The sequence below is a fragment of the Jatropha curcas genome, chromosome 4 (genome assembly GCF_041381405.1).
Source record: "Jatropha curcas cultivar XTBG-Jc1 chromosome 4, XTBG_Jcur_1.0, whole genome shotgun sequence".
In the NCBI taxonomy this organism is placed as follows: domain Eukaryota; kingdom Viridiplantae; phylum Streptophyta; class Magnoliopsida; order Malpighiales; family Euphorbiaceae; genus Jatropha; species Jatropha curcas.
In genome coordinates, this window is record NC_143154.1 from 12,639,604 (window position 1) to 12,661,270 (window position 21,667).

Genomic DNA, 21,667 nt, shown 5'->3' on the forward strand with positions numbered 1-21,667 from the left:
TTTAGTCTCAAACTGTCAACTTTATGAATTAAACTAGTTGATGTCACAGCGTTTTGCATTTTTCTTATATTTCTTTTTCCTTTTTTTATTATTATGAAGCTTTTTTCTCTGGAGATATTGTTGCATTATTTGAATAAACTTACCGACAACTTTAAAGGCATATTTTGAAATAATTATGTTATCGGTTTTTGAACTTTATGTTAAAATCTAAATGGAAAAAACATGATCAGATATCATGCGATTTTAGTAAGATTATAATCAAGCGTAATTAGTTTTGTTTATATGGTGTTTGATTTGCCATTCGGCCTCAATGGGGCCCATTTTTGTCGTCGTCGGCTAATGTCAAAATGAGTTGCCAAACTCGTATTTCCAAAAAAAAAAAATTATTATTTCATTTCTGACATTCAACAAAATTAATTAAGTTGTCCTTGCCGTTTGGATATATAATTAGCTTTTGAACTTTGTCTCCATTTGACTATTCAGTCATTCTAAAAAAAAAAATTCTTTTTGTCAGTAGTCTTTATTAAAAAGACTAAAATAGTCTCTCCCTCTCCAAAACATCCAATTTTTTTAAAAGTAATGTACGCTCACGAACTCTCACTCTTCCAGTTCTATGCTATTTCTTTGAAATTGCTCACACTATTCCCTCTTTAAATAGAGAAACAGAGGAGCCTAACAAACCCAATATTGACCAACTCACAAAAGAAACGCGTAATGAAAAGCCAAAATAAGATCCAATTATCAGGAAAACTAGGTGAAAAACTCAAGCAGAATAGTAGTGTTGACCCAAATTTGAATACTAAGACGTAGAGGATTTCCCCACAGCTCCAACAGCGTGGAAATCACTTGAATCGGACGTCATTTGGGTCATGAACGACCATCCAAAAGTCGAAGAGTGCGCAAACGAAACTCGTTTCTCAATACTTAAACATAGAGGATTCCGCCATGGTTCTAATGGCCAACAAACGACCATTTGGAAGTCAAATAGTACGCGAATTAGAGGAGCCTTGCACAGACCCCATTTTTCTGCCAGCAGACCACACGGTACCGTGGCTAGGCTCTACGGTACCGTGGAGAGCAGCCAACAGCATACTTTATGGTACCATGGGGAGACTCCACGGTACCGTGAGGAGACTCCATGTACCCTCCACACCCTTATAAATTGGACTCTCCATCCTCATTTTCACCACTTCTTGTTGATTGAGCGGTTCTCAAGCATCAATGATTCTATTTCTTCGTCAAGCACGTTTTTCAGGCCACAAAGGCCATTTTAGTTCAATTTCTTTAATTCAACCAGAACCGATCCTTTTGGTTTTCACTCACACTTTGGTCCTCTTTGGTCCAAAGCTATAATTAATAAAATAATTAATTAATTATAAGACTAACTCGGGCTCTTATATTCATCCGTTGCTAAAATTGGAGAAAGACCCTGTCTCTTTGACCGAGAAACCAGGCCATAGTGCTCTAATGATACCATACTCTACACACGACATCGGAGTGGTCTAAGGTACAATTCTCAAACTCAAGCTTTTCAATTAAAGCCCAATCCGTCCGACACTCAAGCTCTGTCTGTCCGGAACCTAATGCATGCTAAGCATGGTCTGTCAGGCACTCAAGCTCAGTCCGTCCGGCACCTTTTAAGCCTATTCTAAGAATGGCACCACATCAAAATCCTACCATCCTAATCGATGGTAGAACTTTGTGCACTTTTATCCTCATTCAAACTAGGTATGACAGTATATCTAAGATTTTAGCCTAGATAGTGGGCATCGATCGAACAGGCTGGCCAAGATTTAGGAAAATTTATCGCGCCAACTAGAATCCTCAATAAGCGAGGCTAGAGTCAGGTTCCCCTCCGAATTACGCCTTTCATGTTTATTTATATTTTAAATGCTTTGTCCATATATGAAGAAGAAGAGAAAGGAGATAGTGTGATAGCATAAAGAGAAAAAAAAGCTCTTTTATGCTATATAGGATATTCCTATAAATATGGACAACTTCCTCAAGAAGTTGTTTAATGTGTGGCTAGGATTAGGTCATGGAATTTTGATCCAATGGCTATAATTAATTCCCACAATGACTTCCAATGATTATATTTTCCTCCATAAAACATTATTCAATAATTCTGATTCTTTCAATGAATTCCCACTATTCACTAATTACTTAATTTCTCCAAATAAATTCATAATTTATTTTCAATTCACCAAAATAATGCATGAATGAACTAAAATAATTAATAAAAATATTAAATATGAATAATACTATTTTCAGTTTGTAAAAATATCGATTCCCGGTTGGATGGTATTATTCACAGTCTGGTAAGTCACAATTCATGACACAAAAAAAATCAAGGCATTACAGCTCTTCCCCTTTATGAATTTTCATCTTCAAAATTTACTTAAGATAAATAATTGAGGATGTTGCTATCTCATAATTCCTCACTCTCCTAAGTAGACTCTTCAGTCTTATATTCACTAGAGGATTTTTCTTATTCCTTAATTCCTTAACCTTTCTAGCAAGAATCCTCACTGGTTCCTCCTTAGAGGTTAAATCCCCCTCAATAGTAACAGACTCTGTAGAAATCACATGTGATGGGTCTGATCGGTACCTTCTCAACATAGACATGTGGAAGACGTTATGAATCCTATCTAGGTCTGGTGGTAAAGCTAGTCTATAGGCTAATGGACCCATATGCTTTATGATCTCATATGGACCAATAAATCTAGTACTAAGTTTACCTTTATTATCAAATCTCAACACTTTCTTCCATGAAGATACCTTAAGGAATACCTTATCACTCACCGTTGACCATGATTTTAGCACCGAACTTAAGAAAATGATGCCATGGTTCTAACAGCGCGGGAATCGGCTTGATCAGACGTCGTTTGGGCCTCAAACCAACCCCCAAAAGCCTAAAAGCCCCAAAATTAAATGCCAGGGGCAGGGCAGTAATTTGCCCTAATTGGCGCCGACCAGCTCATGGCCGGTACTGATTTGCCCTAAATCAGTGCCGTTTTGGTGCCTACCAAGTCTCTCAATTGGTACCGATTTAGGGCATAGCGGTACCGATTTGGACGAGATCGGTACCACTTTGCAAATCAGTACCGCTGTGCCCTTTGCCCGACAGCCCTTTGGCTTATAAAAGGGCACCTCCACCCTAATTTTCAAGCATCTGTTGTTGCTTGATGGAGCGCTTCTGAAGTATCAATGACTCTCATTCCCTCTTGAATGGTTCTAAGGCATTATAGACCGACCTTGCTCTTCTTACTTATTTGAGTTTAAGGCCTGACTTGGTACTCAAAAGTTGATTTTTTTTTTTTTTTTTGACTTTCACATGCACTTTGGTCTTCTTTAGATGAAAACTATTAGCTATAATTTATTTGTTAATTAATTTAAGAGTTAATTAATAATTTGATAGTTAGCAATATTATAAGACTATAATTCGGGTCCTCGTGCCCTACCTTACCTTGATTTGGAAGACCCGACCTCTTTGGTAGTTTTTCAACACAGAGCTTCGATCCAGTCGCATCACAAACGCAAAGGTATAACCACACTAAACTCTAAACCTTGTTAATTAAAGCTCGGTCCGTCTAGCACCTTATAAATTGTCAACTGCAGGTTGTTCGGCACCCAAAGTGCTTTGAAGCTTGATCCGTCCGACAAACCAATAAGACCAGTTTTCAACTAAGCCTGGTCTGCCCGGCACCCCGCACCTCCAAGATCATACCATCCTAATCGATGGTAGAACTTCATACACCCTGATCCTCATACAAACAAGGTACGAAGGCATACATATAGATTTTATCCTAGGTAGCGAGCCCCCGATCAAACTAATCGGTCGAGATTTTAGGGGAATGTGTCACATGTTCGATAAACGAGGCTAGAGTCAGGCTCCCCTTTGAATTACTTTTAATGTAATATATTGCTGATATTGCCATGCATTATTAGTATGCTCATGCATCGATAAACTGACATTCATGCAAAACTATTTTGATTTCTTAATTATGACCCAAAATCGTTGATTTATCTCAAAAAGAAGTCGAAAACCTAGTCTTCAAACCTAATGATTTGAGGCTAGAGCATTTTATCTAGAAGGAAAAATGAAAATGGAGTCCATTATAGGGTTTTTTCCTTAATCTTTCCCCGAAAACAAAAATAGATTAAGGTGGCGACTCTATCACATCACACACCTATCTATTAATCTAACTAACACGAAAAAAGGAACCAGAAGGGAGTTCCTCCCAGTTTCCATGACGAACCAACCAATAGGCCCGATGGGATCAAAAGGACTCTGTAGTTCAGACATCCTTTCTCTCGACGCTTGGACAAAGGCACACAGTTGGTGACTCAACTAGGGACCTAAACATTTTTCAAACTAAAAAATATGCTAAGAGGACCACCAAGTAGGCTTCGAATCTTTGGTTTGGGTTTAATCAAGAAATCGCCTTTTGCATACTTTCAGATGCATCATTTGGGATCCTTTCCCATCATTAGAATTAAGCAAATCGAGTTGCTATTATCACTTAGGGGCAATCTTCCTTAGAGTTGCCCCGGGTCAAGAAAACTCACCTAATCCTCTGTACCTCCATCGTTTACAGTAGGGTAAACGGTTTTGCATATCAATCACTCCATTTGATACGACATGGTCAAATGATGAGGTATATTCTAGCTCTAGTGGATGGGACCCTTAAACCAATCCGTCAAAAGCATGTAATGACCCTAAAATCGATCCCTAGGATTATATGCACCCAACAATCATGAAACTATTTTGCATAACATTCATGCATTCAAGCATACCATGTTATGGACCAAGAAGCAAACCAAAACACCAACCAGTCGTCAAAACTAAACACCAACTAGTCATCAAACCTAAACAATAAACCTATAGTTCAACCTAAATCCATGCTCAAAAACCCAATCAGTGGTCAAACTTAAACACCAACCAGTGGTCAAACCTAAACACTATACAAATGGTCAAAACCTAAACATAAATCCTTACCCGAGGAGATATACCCAACTTATGAGCCTCAAACACCGACCTGAGCACTCTCAAAATACCAAAAGCCTTAAACCTGACCTAAGCACTCAAACCAGGGGCAATGCCTGATCAAGTCCTCATATCTTAAGCCTCAAACATTGACCTGAGCACCCTTTATTACCAAAAGCCTTAAACACCGACCTAAGCTCCTTTGAATTACCAAAAAGCCTCAAAATCTACTTGAGCATCATAGATTACCAAAAGCATTAAACCAGACCTAAGCATTAAAAATTCCATACTGGGAGCAATGCCTGATCAATACCTCAAATCTTGACTTGCGCATAGCTTCCCACTGCCCCAAAAGCCTCAAACATCTACCTGAGCACCCCTACTATCCAAAGCTTCAAACACTGACCTAAGCACCCTTTACAAAGTCTCAAACACCAACCTAAGCACTATCAGATCTACCAAAGGCCTTAAGTCAGATTTAAGCACCCAAAATTATTGAACTGAAGATAATGCCCGATCAAGCCCTCAAATCTAGATTCGAGCATTGCTTCCCACTCACCTAAGCCTCAAACACCAACTTGAGCACTTTCGAAATACCAAAAGCCTAACACTGACCTGAGCACTTCCAAGTTCACCAAAAGCCTTAAACCAGACCTAAGCATTCAAAATCCCTCAGCTGGGGGCAATGCCCGACCATAACCTCAAATCTTGAAGCATTGCTTCCCACTCACCTAAGCCTTAAACACTGACCTGAGCACTTTCAAAATACCAAAAACCTCAAACACTAACCTGAGGACTACCAAGTTCACCAAAAGGCTTAAACTAGACCTAAGCATTCAAAACCCCTCAGCTGGGGGCAATGCCCAATCATGCCATCAAATTTTGATTCGAGCATTGCTTCCCACTCACCCAAGCCTCAAACACTGACCTGAGCACCATTTACCACCAAAAGCCTTAAACTAGACCTAAGTGTTCAAAATCCCTAAACTAGGGGCAATGCCTGATCAAGCCTTCAAATCTTGATTCACATATTGTACAAAGTCTTGAACACCGGCATAAATGTCCTTACTACCTCTACTAGTTATTTATAGCCTCAAATAAGTGACCTAGGCTACTCAGCCACCATAAACCTTAAACACCGAGTGAGTTATAAAACCCTGACGATGCATAATTTTGAACCAGACCAAGCCGAGCTGAGTTATAAAACCCTGACAATGCATAGTTTTGAACCAGACCAAGAGCTATGTACTGATACCTCCTTTTATTTGCTTCTTCTAGATCGAATAACAACAATGATTGCTACTCTACCTACCGCTCTTAGAGCTACACTTGAGGAAATGCTTTGGGTGTAGGAGGCTCGCCTTTAGAACTCGCTTACTAAACAGAGTGACTCTCTGAAGAATGACATGGCTAATTAGAGAGAGACCATTCTGGTGGAGGTCAGAACTGTTATTAACGCTAGCCAGAATGGCAATGCTCCTCTGAACCAGATTGGAGGTTCTAACGATCAACCTACTGCTCCACCCAATGGCGACCTGGCTGTCAGACGGTCGGTTCCCAAAGTTAGAGCCACATCCAATGCCATTCACTATAAAAAAATGTCATTTTGCGACTGACAAAATGCAAGAAATCGGTCGTAATCAAACTTAGCGATCGATTTGCGACCAATAACCGTCTGTCGCAAAAGTGCTCGTCGCAAAATATTTTGCGACCGATGAAGTAATCGGTCGCTAATTTGCGACAGATAAATCAATCGTAAAATTAAAAATCGATCGCAAAATTTGGTCGTGTTTTCCTTTTGAAATGCTGTCGCAAATTGGTTGCAGAAACAGTTTGTCGCAATTATGAAATGTGGTCGCAAATCGGTCACAAATTTTAAATATAAAGTTTATATTTTTGGTTGCAGTTCGGTTGCAAATCTGTCGCAAAATATAAAAAAAAAATGAAATTATTATAAAGCAATAATTTTTTTGCATCTGTGAAAATTGGCATATATATACATATCACAAACGCAATTCAAAACCAATATAAAAATGTAATTGTTAATGTAGTTAATGTACTGAACAAAATTTCAAAAAACTACTGGAAAGCTAAAAAGGTCCAAAATCAAATCTACGCGGTTGGTCATCTGCACGATCCAATGTCGAATCGCCGGGAGGAGTACCTGCTGGATGTGCTGTAGTGTTGGCAGGGGTGACTAAGGTATCGTTTGCAGAATCGGGATCAAGAGACAGTAGTGGCTACTGCTGAGATGTCGAAACATTTCGATCAGTAGCAGGTGCAGGATCAAAGGAAGAAGTACCAGTACCGGACTGACCGGACAGCCGCATGACATGCGCTCTAAGTTCTGCAATCTGTCTCTCCTGCTCATCAACACGAGCCCGTAATGCAGTAAACTCCTAGGCACTGTGCTTGGGCTGTGGTCCTGCGCTGGCTGCAGAAGCGTGAGATGCTGAGCCGCAGTAAAACTGTGATGCCTGAGACCCGATGCCATATACCTTCCTCTTCTTCTCGCCCCCTACAGCCTCGAGATAAAGTGCTACCTCATCAATTCTTGACTCAGCTTTAGATTCAGCTTGAGAAGAAACAAGACGCTCACGAGCTGTAGTATAGTTCTCCTAAAAACACAAAATTAATTAATTAATGTAGTTGCAAGCTTTATTATATTAATTGAACTTTGTACATCTTCGTAACGACAAGAGGGTAATTGTAAATATTCTTCATTGTTACTTACATTGACGCTCACCGCACGTCTGTCGATAAACATATTAAGATCGTGGTCCTTCGTGTGAGTGTATGTAAACACCTCAATTGATGTGGGCTCACGACCAAATTTTTCAGCCTGTAATGAATTTTTATGCATGATATATTAATATAGTGTCCTTTCATTAAACATCAGTTTCATATACTGTGACTAGTTGACTCACTAATAATTGAGCTGTCTCTATAGCAGATATTGATCCGCCTGTGTGTCGAGAAGGTCCTGCTTCATCACCGCCAGTCTCACTGCCCCTGTTTTGTGCAAATATCTCACGCTTTCTCTTGAATGCAGGATCCTCCCAAGCCTTTTGCTAGCTCCCCCATATCTCTTGAGACACGCACTGCTGCTGCTTACCGCTTTTTCGCATCCTATAGGTGAAGTCAGCATATCGGTCAGCGCATAACTTCTCCCAGGCCACTTTCAGCATAGCCGTAATTGCCTCGTCCCATACGAAATGCTTCTGCAAAAATGAAAAATAAAATTTCAATAAAAAGAGGTATCTTGATTAATTGTAAACATTGAATGATGATATAACTCAAACCAAAGCGTACCTGAAACTCTTCCCAATAAAAGTCTCTCGCCTCTTGTGGTACAGCATCCCATGTGTATCCTTTTTTATGGAGTTGTAGCTTGATTATCCTCATAATTTGCCTCGATGCTTGAGAGGATGGATATATGCTGAGAAAAAAAACACAAGTGAAATATAATTAGACGAAAGCATCAAAATCTGAACAAAACCAAGTACAGAGGAAAAAGTGAATAAGTACTTACTGTCCCGCTACCAAGCTGAGGCTGTTACGTGGATCTGATGAAGCTGCAAAAGAAGTGACAAATGCTATAAATGCAAATAAATAATTAATATATAATTGAAATGACAGTAATGACATTTATGATTACCTTGTATAGTAGGTGACTGTGCAGCTGGTGAAGACTGTATTGGTCTAGAAACTGGGGTAGAAGAGGAAGGAACAAAAGGAAGTGATGGCGGCAGTACTGGCTGCTGAGCAGAGGATGAAGCCCCAGACGTACCTGAAGAAGAAGGAGGGATAGTCCTTCCTCATCCACGAGTACTGCGTCCTAGGCCACGACCTCCATGCGAACCACTGCCAGACGCGTCTGAATCAAACGCTTTAGCTCTAGCCATATGTACTGCAGATATCAGAACCTAGATATGTATGTATATAATTATGTGAATTGTAGAACATGCGGTAAATATGAGTAAAGAAAGTGAATAACATTGAAATTCTTCATTAATAATATTAGATATATGTCTATCAATTTGTAATAGTAAAACTATTCTAAGTATTAAGTGTCTTCATTATCATCTGCTTCCTCCTCCTCTTCGTCTTCTTCCTCTTCTTGATATTCGTCTTCTAAGGTACCCATGATGATTTGATCTTCTTCCTCTTCATCATCCGATGCTCCTATTTCAACATAAGATCGGCTTTCATCATCAAATCTATCCGTTAAATCTTCAACAACTTGCATCGGTTGCGTATCAACCCTAACTTCTTGAAATGGCTCCGATACTGCGAGTGAAGCAGATTGTTTTGTTTCAAGTGCATGAACAACTGATCTAGCCTTGATTTTACACACTGCCATCCAATCGCAACGATCTCATTTAAATGATGGATATGGGACATAGTACACCTGTGCAGCTTGTATTGCCAACACAAAAGGTTCATACTTTGTATATCTTCTTCTTTGATTAATATCTACCAGATTATACTTAGGATGAACCTTCATGCCAATGTTTGGCGTAGGATCAAACCATTCACATTTGAATAAGATTGTGCACTTCATTGGTAGGCCTGGATATTCTAACTCTAAAACCTCAACCAATTTCCCATAAAAATCGTTTGACACGTCACTGTAGTTTAATCCCTTTATGCAAACACCGCTGTTCATTGTCTTTCTGCTTCTCCCATAACCCTTAGTGTGAAACTTGTAACCATCTACAAAGTAGCCAAAGTAGGCATTAGCAACCGGTAGAGGTCCCTTTGCTAGATCCGTAATGAATCTGTTACCAATATCACTTTTCGAGCTTCGAGCCTATGGGAAATAGTAATGAAACGAGTGAGATCTAATAATGTACATTCCATGTTGTGTACATTGAGAGTAACTTACATAATATTTGAACCATTCTACAAATTCGAAGTCCAGTTTTGCATCAACTACAGTATCAGTCAAATTGGGATTTTGAAGCCGTAAAAGATTGATATATTTCCTATTTATGAACAAACAAAATTAGCATAAATATAATTTAACTAAGCCCCAGACCGGGTTTAGACTGTCTACAATATGTATACTTATTGTACAAATGGTGTAATCTCTTCGCAATTCAATAAAATATAGGTTTGAGCCGCTCGTATCTCTGCATCAGTCAATCGTCTTTTTTTATTTACCAATCGTATGCCCATGATAGGTGAAAATTGTTAGATTTCCTTCAAACTCAGATTCTATTCGATCTCCTCCGTCATCGTTACGTGGCACTCTCCGATGCTTGGTGAAAACATGTGGTTCAAAGTAGTGTGAACACAAGGTGGAAGCTTCTTCCACCAAATATGCATTGCAAATTGATCCCTCGACCTTTGTCTTGTTGCGCACATTCTTTTTAATTTTCTGCATGTGTCTGTCATTGTACAATGCCAATATGTAAATATGAGTTGAAATAAATGATGTAATGATTAGAATGTGATGTTAGTGATTCACCTCTCAAATGGATACATCCATCTATATTGTACCGGTCCTGCTACACGACATTCATAGGGCAAATGAACCAGTAGATGCTCCATAGAATCAAAGAACCCAGGTGGAAAAATTTGCTCCAATTTGCATATCACTACTGGGATTTCTCGAGCTAATTGGTTCATATCATCGCATCGGATAACAATCATCGTCAATTCCTTGAAAAAGAGACTCAATTCTATCATTGCTTCCCAAATTTTCCCTGGCAATAATTCTCGGAATGCCACAGGGATCAATCTTTGTATGAAAACATGATAGTCATGGCTTTTCATGCCAAACAATCTATACTTCCTCATGTCCACACATTTACCCATATTTGAACAGTATCCATTTGGAAACCTTAATGATCGAACCCATTCGCACAATAATTGCCTTTGGGGTTTATCTAAACAATAACATGCCTTTGGAAACTTACCAGTAAATACAGATTGCTCGAGTTCTGGTCGACGACAAATTTCCTTCATGTCTGCTCTCGCTTTTGCATTATCCTTGGTTTTCCCTTCAATGTTCATGACAGTGTTGAACAAATTTTCAAACACATTTTTTTCTATATGCATCACATCAAGGTTATGATGGATAAGAAGTGAACTCCAGTATGGCAAATCCTAGAAGATGCTTCGTTTTTTCCACCCGCTATTCCTGCCAATTCTTCCATTTACCTCATCTACACCTAACTCTGTAACTTTCATAAGCCCCAGATCTTCAATTTCTTGTAATATTTCAGCTCCAGACTTCACAGGTGGAGGGGGTTCAGCAATAGTTGTGTTCTTTCTAAAGCATTGTCGATTTCTCCTCCAAGGGTGAGATTCTGGTAAGAATTTGGGATGACAATCAAACCAACATTGTTTACCTCCATTTTTTAGTGTAAATGCATTCGTGTTTTCCATGCAATGAGGACAAGCCAATTTGCCTGTCGTACTCCACCCAGATAACATTCCAAATGCTGGAAAATCATTGATGGTCCAAAGCAAAGTAGCTCACATTATGAAATTCTGATTGGTCGAAATATCGAACGTTTCAACCCCATATTCCCATAAATAATTAAGTTCGGCAATCAAAGGCTGCAGAAACACATCAATTTTGTGTTTCGGATTAGTAGGGCCAGGTACAATAACACACAAAAACATGTATTCATCTTTCATACACATTGACCGTGGTAGATTATATGGTGTGACAATGACAGGCCATGATGAATATTATTGTCCTGATTGGTCAAATGGCTGAAACCCGTCAGTACAAAGCCCTAATCTCACGTTTCTCATATCAACAGCAAACACAGGATGATTGTTATCAAAATGTTTCCAAGCTTCAGAGTTTGACGGATGAGTCATTATACCATCCTCATATTTATGCAAAGCATGCCATCTCATGTGTTCAGCTGTCGCCTTAGATGCATATAACCTTTGAAGGCAAGGAACAAGAGGGAAATAATACATCTTCTTGAAAGCCTTCTCTCTTTGTACTCTACCAGTCCTTGACCTCGTCGTTGATATCTTGGAAGATTACAAAACTTGCATTCTCTGAATTTGGAATCAAGGCCTCAGTATATCATACAATTATTACGACAACAATCAATCTTTTCCACGGGTAGTCCCAATCCCTGAACTAATGTTTTTGTCCGGTAAAAATTATCAACTATTGAATGGCCTTCAGGCAACATTTCTTGTGCTAACTGCACAAAATCATCGTAACACCTTTCTGGAAAATGGTGCTCCTCTTTCATGTGCAGTAATCGTGCCACGACAGATAGAACTGAATGATTCTTGCATCCAGGCCATAGTTCATTGTTAGCTGCACTTAGCATGTCAAACAATTGTTGTGCTGCATAGTTTGGCGATTCCTCCATATTATCCCAATGACATTCTACTCTACTCGCATCGATTACCATAGCATTGCATTGATTACCATATTGAAATTGATAAGGCTGACCTTCTAAACTTACCGGAATAGAGTAGCCTGATCCACTAGAAACTCGAGGTTCACCATGATGTATCCATTCGTAATAATTTTCCATGAACCCATTTTTGCATAAATGAAGTTTAATTGTATCGATATCTAAGAAGGGTCTATTTCAACACTTCTTGTGATTACATGGACACCTCAACTTATTACCATCCATACAACTGGGATTACCAATTGTAAACTGTATAAACGCCTCCAATCCTTGCAAGAACTCTTGTCTTAATATCCCATTGACCTCGTACCTCCAGTACAACCAATCTCGATTAGTCCGCATTTTTTTTACCTAATTAACACTGTGTGTAACACCCGCCACCCAGCCCCAAGAGACCCGACGGCGGATGCCACATTCGATGCCGGAGACACCGTCCTAACATAACATATAAATCATAAAATCAGATTATGAATTAAAAGTGATTAAGTATTGACAAGTTTAGCGAGTAATTTTTTTCAATTTGGTTTTGAAAGATATATATATAACTTATGAAAACAATTTAGGAAAAATCCTACAACAAAACTGCAAGAGTTTCCCTTTAAAAACGGAGCTCGCCAAACATGTGAATACAAAACACTCCCAATTTTAAACTCTAAACCCCCAGCAAACTCCAGTAATCACCATAGCAACACAACAACACTTCTATACCTTCATAACTATAGAAACCCTCAGTAGCATTTTAATGATCATCAATTAAATGCATTCATTATATATATATATCAAGTCCTTATGTTCTTAATCATACCAACTATCTTAAACATATTTTATATCCAAACATTAAATAAAATCTCATGCTTATCTCCAAATATATACACCAAACTAATTTATCATTACATGCTTAAGTTATAATTCAAATAACATAATATCCGAAAATGTAATAATTATACATGCCATGATTCTTAAGTACATCAAACTAATTCTACCACTACGAAAATAGTTGCTTCTGGTCTGAAGCTACTCTTCTGATCTTCAAGTAGCAACCACGGACTTCAACCTGCGCGTGATAAAAATCAACGCGCTGAGTATAAAACTCAGTGGTGCTCATAAATGATAAACTTACCAATGTTGCACTAGCAACACACTTAAAATATAAATTTTCATCAAAAGAACATACATTTACATTTATAGCAAAAGAAATATCAAATAAACTTATAATTAATAACATAAATAATTTAATTCTTCCAAATCACAAATTCATTATTTGGACATTTATTATACCAATACACATACTATTTATTTTAAAACCATGTATCGAAATATCATGCCTTGAAAATTAATTTGAGAACATAATCATTTATTTCCAAACTAAGGTTTACTGAAATAATATAATCTTATTCATTTAAGTGCCTTAAAAATATTTTTCAATGGCTTGCATACACTTAGGAGAAAGAGAAGCAAATAGGTTTTCATAACTTATTCATAATGGCCTTAGGTCGCCAACCTTTTCATAACATATAGAGCGCGTCCGCCCTAACATAAGACACCCACGTGCCTAGCATATGATCATAGCTTCGTATCATAATGGCATCAAATGCCGAGCATGCTCATCATACATAATAAAATCAAATCTCGCATCAAATTCACATCAAGTATATTAGAGCCCAAAATCCTTGTTTTAATTCTTAATTCATAATACTTCTCATAAAACTTGTCTTATTCTTTAGTCTTCTTAAATTCATAATGTAAGCTTACTTTAGAACATAAGTAACTCATGAAAACTTCATACTTAAACATAATTACTTAATATAGGAAATTTCTTATAAATTCCTTTTCTTTTAAAACGTTCTTGAAGTCATAATGAAATTTATCATAAGAAACTTCTTATCATATAAAATCATACTTTCCTTATTCAAAATTCAAAGCACATACATCTTAAATACCCATTTTTTTTTAAAACTCTAAACATATGAAAGTTATCAAAATAATCATAATTATGTCATAGATATATAGATAGCATACCATACAAAAAATAATAATTAAGTAAGCCTTACCACCCTAGAGTGGTTTGGCCTCTTAATGAAACCCAAGGGGAGGAATTTCCTTCTCCAACCAAGCATACTAACATAACTCTTATGCACCAAGGTATCCATTTCTATCCTCATCATGCATTATCTAAATTAATTTCACACTTTATCCCAAAATTTCCAACAATTTTTTCCATTTATGTCCATTTAAACATATCCACAATGACACTTTTCAAACTTATATCTTATTTTTGTCAAATAAATCCTCAAACATACAAATAATCAAGAGAACCTCATCACACATGATTCATACCCAAATAAACCCATGATTCAAGGCATAGGAAATTTCCAGCATTAATATAACCTTGACCTTTGCAGGGTTTTTAAGACATAACTTAAGTTATAGGTCTCCAAATGGAACGAAATCAGATTCATTAGAAAGATAAGAAAAAAGGCTACAAATGTTATGAATGGATCACAGCCCAGATCAATCTGCAAGGTAGCAAACAAAAGCTAGGAACACAGACCAACAGTCCAGACCTGATTCAGCAGAACCAAGTCCAATGTTTATTGAATTACTCCTTAACCAAACACTCAAATTAATTCAATCCAAAACCAGAGAAGTCTCAAGACATAGGGAAACAACTCTCATGAAGAACTCAGAACATAATCTTGCCATTATAGTGGTCAAAATGGGCAATCAATTCAGTGATGCATGTGGCCCATCATAACACAGTCAGTTTGGGTGTTTCAGCCATAAGTTGAGCTATATATCTCCAAATTGGACACAAGAGGATGGGTTGGAAAGATAAGAGAGAGACCTACAACGTTTATGAAGGACTCAGAGGCAAATGGAAACTAGAAAGGATCGAAAAATGGTCCTTAATCTCACTCAATAACCTATTTTTCCCAAATTCAGCTTACTTTAACCATGAAAGGAACATGAACAACAAAGATATAAGGTAGAAATGTCGACCACAACATAAATACTCATCACATATCACCCAAGAGCATGTAATTGCAACCAAAATTCAACAAATCAATCATTTCATACAAAATCCCAAAATATCCACATAAGAGCATAAAGGCACAAAATCAAAAATTTGAGTAAGGTAAGTGTGTTTATGAACACTAACCTTAAAAATAAGTTTTAGCAAGCTTAAATTAAAACTTTCTAAGCTCTCACTTTGCCTTTACTCCATGGTAGAGGTTTCTCCAACCTTCGGCTCAAGTAGAAAATCTCCAAATTTCTTGAAATAATTCACCAAAAATCACTTCCCAAGCTTTAATCTCTAGGATTAATAACTTAAATCAAGTTGGTTGGGGTGAATTTGATGTGTTTAGTAAGGAAGAATTGAAGAAAATGAAGAAGAAGAAGAAGAAGGAGGAGGAGGAGGAGGAGGAGACGTGTAAGGGAAAAGAAGAAGAAAGAAAAATGGTTGCACAATAATTGATGGTTGACTTATATAAAGCAACAAGGGTATTTTAGTCTTTTCCCCTAATTGGATGGCTATGATTAAGTCAAGTAATCTCATCTAATGGCTACAAATAATCTCCAAGTAAATTCCTTCAAAATATTATTTATCTCCATAAAATTCTCAAATTTAATCCTTAAAAATAATTCCTCAAATTTCCTTACTTAATATAACACCATAATTCACTATTCACTAATTATCTAAATTCTCCAAAAATAGTCATTACTTATTTTCTACCCATAAAAATCATGTATGCATACTCCAAAAATATTAAATAAAATATGAAACATAGATAGTAATTTTTCTGGACCAAAATAATACTGACTCCCGGACTGGTGGTGCTATTCACAGACCGGTAAAACTATTATTTTAGACACAGAAAAATTAGGGCGTTATAGTTCTACCCTCCTTAAAGAATTTCGTCCTCGAAATTCACCTGAATTAAATAATTTAATCTCATAATATTTTCCGACTCAATTTAATTCTTCCTTAATCGGCTCGCACTTACTATCTTGTGTTCTATACGTGATTCTCCCAAATGAACATCCATAATAGCAAATTTAACCATTCAATATTTAAAATTTTTTTTTATCTGATAATTATAATGTAAACTTATTGTGCATACAAACCGATTAGATCCTTAATATCCTCTTTAATGCCCTTACAAGAAAAATCCATAAACGTCTCTTATTCTATCTAGCACTCAATCCAATGACCTATAAAACTCACATACCAAACATATCATCATATAAGATACATATCATCATATAAGATACATATCAAGGCATATACAATTTATAAAGTTCAAGTTCATGGAGTATCGTACGCTTAAATTCAATAACAAAGGTCTATACACATACATATAGTAAGATGATATTAATTTCATGTAAATATCACATTCAAAGATTTGCATAATGTAAATTCTCATAAAGCATGATGAGATTATATGAACATATCCTGAGATCATATAGCTTATTCTCATATCAGTGTTAATAACTTAATTCCAACATGATACTTAATCTCAAACACTTTCATATATATATATATATATATATATAGATATTCAAACATGCATACTTGCAAGTTCCACTCACAAGAAAATTAAACCAAAGGCTCAAATCGCAATACATAAAAGTAGTCATACACAATCACAAAGTTATGCAAATCATGCAATGTGCCATATAGACTATCCCAACTTGACCATTTATCCATGATTTGGTAGTTCCATCTAATTAGAATTCACTAAGTCATAGCAATTGCACTTTTTGTTTTAAGCATAGCTATCTCACATAAATCCATAACTCCTCTATGACTCGTAAATACTTCTATTAACTATTAACCAATCTTTTCTATCATAACAATGATCACTTATAAACTCTTGCTCATTTTGGCTTAGAATTTATTCTCATATAAACATAGTGAGATCAACACGAACCACAATTTTTTTCCATATTCATGAAATCTCAAAGTATAGAAATTCTTGTCTTGTATATACTCTGATGCATCATTACTTCTATTTCCATCAAATCTTAATAACCATGATTCCGAATTTGTCAAAAACTCTAAATAATGACATAACTAGATCCATTCTTACTTATCTAATTTATTGATATAACATCAATTCAATAGTTGGACAACTATCTCTCCATGTCCGATGTCATTCATCAATTCACTTAACCATCATGGTCCAAATGTATATAACATAATTATATTACTTTCTTTACAGGAGTTATTTACTTTTTCCTCGGATCATAGAATCTCTCATTATACAAAAATCCTTATTTATAACTTACATGACATCTAGAGTTCAACAAATACTTTAAACATCAAAAGACTAAATCTCGTTGAATTTAATTCAGACTTATACCATATTAAACCATAAGGTGCCACAATTCATACAAGATCCACTACTAGACACATTAAGATTAAAGCAATTTATTTCTGACTAATAATCACAATTTACTTTTCTTATAACCATAGTAATTTATATTATCCTTGATGTATACTTTACTCCACCAAGTAGTAATTATTTCTCAGAAGAAGAAATCACTTCTCATAAATGGCTTTAAATAATGTTTCATTCCACCAACATTATTTCTTATGAAAAATGCTCATCACCCCTTATTATAGCCAATCACATCAAATCATACGTCATTTAAATGTTATAAATATCATTTATGGAAATACACCAATTAATAGTCATAATAAATTCTATCCAGAAAAATACACCAATTAATATATATATTCTATCCAGAAAAATGCTTATCTCAATAGTCACAATAAATTCCATTAACCAAAATCATGGAAACTTCATCAATTGCATATACTAAAATCAATACTCCAAGTAAATAGATTCTAATGTCCTTGAATTCGAATCATTTAGTTCTCTTATTAGATAATACTAGCAACTCATTCTCAACATATTCCTTCCACAGGCACATATACACACATTCATGCATTTTATGTATGCATTTCACATTCAACAAGTATTAAATAAAAAAATAGTATGCTTTCATCATTTAACTTCAACTTAACATTTATAATCTTAATCATGCATAACTTAACATATCTTCTTGCGCACACAACCATACAAGTTTACACTTCATTTTACATACTTAAATTATATATAAATGTTATTTTCATGTTTAATTCATAAACCACTATACTTCACAATTCATGAATCTATACAAATGAGTTCATTTTCATTTATAAAACAATCTTTTCGTTTATCAAAACTTTATAAAACCATACTTGAAAATTTAATTTTGTTTTTTTTTTTTTATATCCAAAGTTTTCAAAAGAAGGGAAAAACCTTATAGCAAAATCATTTATCCATAAGCAACATAAAAAAAAATATGCTTCTTATGGATACAAAATAAACAAACCTTTCTACACGTCAATCATGCTATCAATCTCATGGATACAAATCAATTTCGAAATTAAAATTCATATTTTCAAAAGGCAAATCTCAAAATATACTTATAACACTTAGAAATCATATCAACCAAGAAAAAGAACACAAATCCTTAACGCCTCAATAACATCTCATCTCCAATAACCACCACATCGAATCCCTATCCCTTATTCTCTAAGAATTTCCTCCAGAAAGATATAACCATTAATCATCAGTAGTAACCTGAATATATACTCCGCTTAACATGACACCATTCTCCAATGGCTGGTTGTTTCCAAATCAAACCAATATGGCATGTATTTAACTTAAATTACTCATACTCTCACTTTAAAACAGATAAATTTCTATGCTCTGATAAACCGATGCTCTGATACACATATAGTCCTAGAACCGCCTCAACCTATGCTCTGATACCACTAAATGTAACACCCGCCGCCCAGCCCCAAGAGACCCGACGGCGGATGCCACATTCGGTGCCGGAGACACCATCCTAACATAACATATAAATCATAAAATCAGATTATGAATTAGAAGTGATTAAGTATTGACAAGTTTAGCGAGTAATTTTTTTCAATTTGGTTTTGAAAGATATATATATAACTTATGAAAACAATTTAGGAAAAATCCTACAACAAAACTGCAAGAGTTTCCCTTTAAAAACGGAGCTCGCCAAACATGTGAATACAAAACACTCCCAATTTTAAACTCTAAACCCCCAGCAAACTCCAGTAATCACCATAGCAACACAACAACACTTTTATACCTTCATAACTATAGAAACCCTCAATAGCATTTTAATGATCATCAATTAAATGCATTCATTATATATATATATATCAAGTCCTTATGTTCTTAATCATACCAACTATCTTAAACATATTTTATATCCAAACATTAAATAAAATCTCATGCTTATCTCCAAATATATACACCAAACTAATTTATCATTACATGCTTAAGTTATAATTCAAATAACATAATATTCGAAAATGTAATAATTATACATGCCATGATTATTCTTAAGTACATCAAACTAATTCTACCACTACGAAAATAGTTGCTTCTGGTCTGAAGCTACTCTTCTGATCTTCAAGTAGCAACCACGGATTTCAACCTGCGCGTGATAAAAATCAACGCGCTGAGTATAAAACTCAGTGGTGCTCATAAATGACAAACTTACCAATGTTGCACTGGCAACACACTTAAAATATAAATTTTCATCAAAAGAACATACATTTACATTTATAGCAAAAGAAATATCAAATAAACTTATAATTAATAACATAAATAATTTAATTCTTCCAAATCACAAATTCATTATTTGGACATTTATTATACCAATACACATACTATTTATTTTAAAACCATGTATCGAAATATCATGCCTTGAAAATTAATTTGAGAACATAATCATTTATTTCCAAACTAAGGTTTACTGAAATAATATAATCTTATTCATTTAAGTGCCTTAAAAATATTTTCCAAGGGCTCGCATACACTTAGGACAAAGAGAAGCAGATAGGTTTTCATAACTTATTCATATGGCCTTAGGTCGCCAACCTTTTCATAACATATAGAGCGCGTCCGCCCTAACATAATACACCCACGTGCCTAGCATATGATCATAGCTTTGTATCATAATGGCATCAAATGCCGAGCATGCTCATCATACATAATAAAATCAAATCTCGCATCAAATTCACATCAAGTATATTAGAGCCCAAAATCCTTGTTTTAATTCTTAATTCATAATACTTCTCATAAAACTTGTCTTATTCTTTAGTCTTCTTAAATTCATAATGTAAGCTTACTTTAGAACATAAGTAACTCATGAAAACTTCATACTTAAACATAATTACTTAATATAGGAAATTTCTTATAAATTCCTTTTCTTTTAAAACGTTCTTGAAGTCATAATGAAATTTATCATAAGAAACTTCTTATCATATAAAATCATACTTTCCTTATTCAAAATTTAAAGCACATACATCTTAAATACCCATTTTTTTTTAAAACTCTAAACATATGAAAGTTATCAAAATAATCATAATTATGTCATAGATATATAGATAGCATACCATACAAAAAATAATAATTAAGTAAGCCTTACCACCCTAGAGTGGTTTGGCCTCTTAATGAAAACCAAGGGGAGGAATTTCCTTCTCCAACCAAGCATACTAACATAACTCTTATGCACCAAGGTATCCATTTCTATCCTCATCATGCATTATCTAAACTAATTCCACACTTTATCCCAAAATTTCCAACAATTTTTTCCATTTATGTCCATTTAAACATATCCACAATAACACTGTTCAAACTTATATCTTATTTTTGTCAAATAAATCCTCAAACATACAAATAATCAAGAGAACCTCATCACACATGATTCATACCCAAATAAACCCATGATTCAAGGCATAGGAAATTTCCAGCATTAATATAACCTTGACCTTTGTAGCGTTTTTAAGACATAACTTAAGTTATAGGTCTCCAAATGGAACGAAATCAGATTCATTAGAAAGATAAGACAAAATGATACAAATGTTATGAAGGGATCACAGCCCAGATCAATCTACAAGGTAGCAAACAAAAGCTAGGAACACAGACCAACAGTCTAGACCTGATTCAGCAGAACCAAGTCCAATGTTTATTGAATTACTCCTTAACCAAACACTCAAATTAATTCAATCAAAAACCAGAGAAGTCTCAAGACATAGGGCAACAATTCTCATGAAGAACTGAGAACATAATCTTGCCATTATAGTGGTCAAAATGGGCAATCAATTCAGTGATGCATGTGGCCCGTCATAACACAGTCAGTTTGGGTGTTTCAGCCATAAGTTGAGCTATATATCTCCAAA

The 21,667-nt window shown here is 35.5% G+C and overlaps 1 pseudogene; it reads right to left on the reverse strand.

Annotated features, from left to right (window-relative positions):
- Positions 1–10,057: 10,057 nt before the first annotated feature.
- LOC149496873 (uncharacterized) lies at positions 10,058–12,342 on the reverse strand (annotated as a pseudogene).
- Between the last annotated feature and the right edge of the window lie 9,325 nt (positions 12,343–21,667).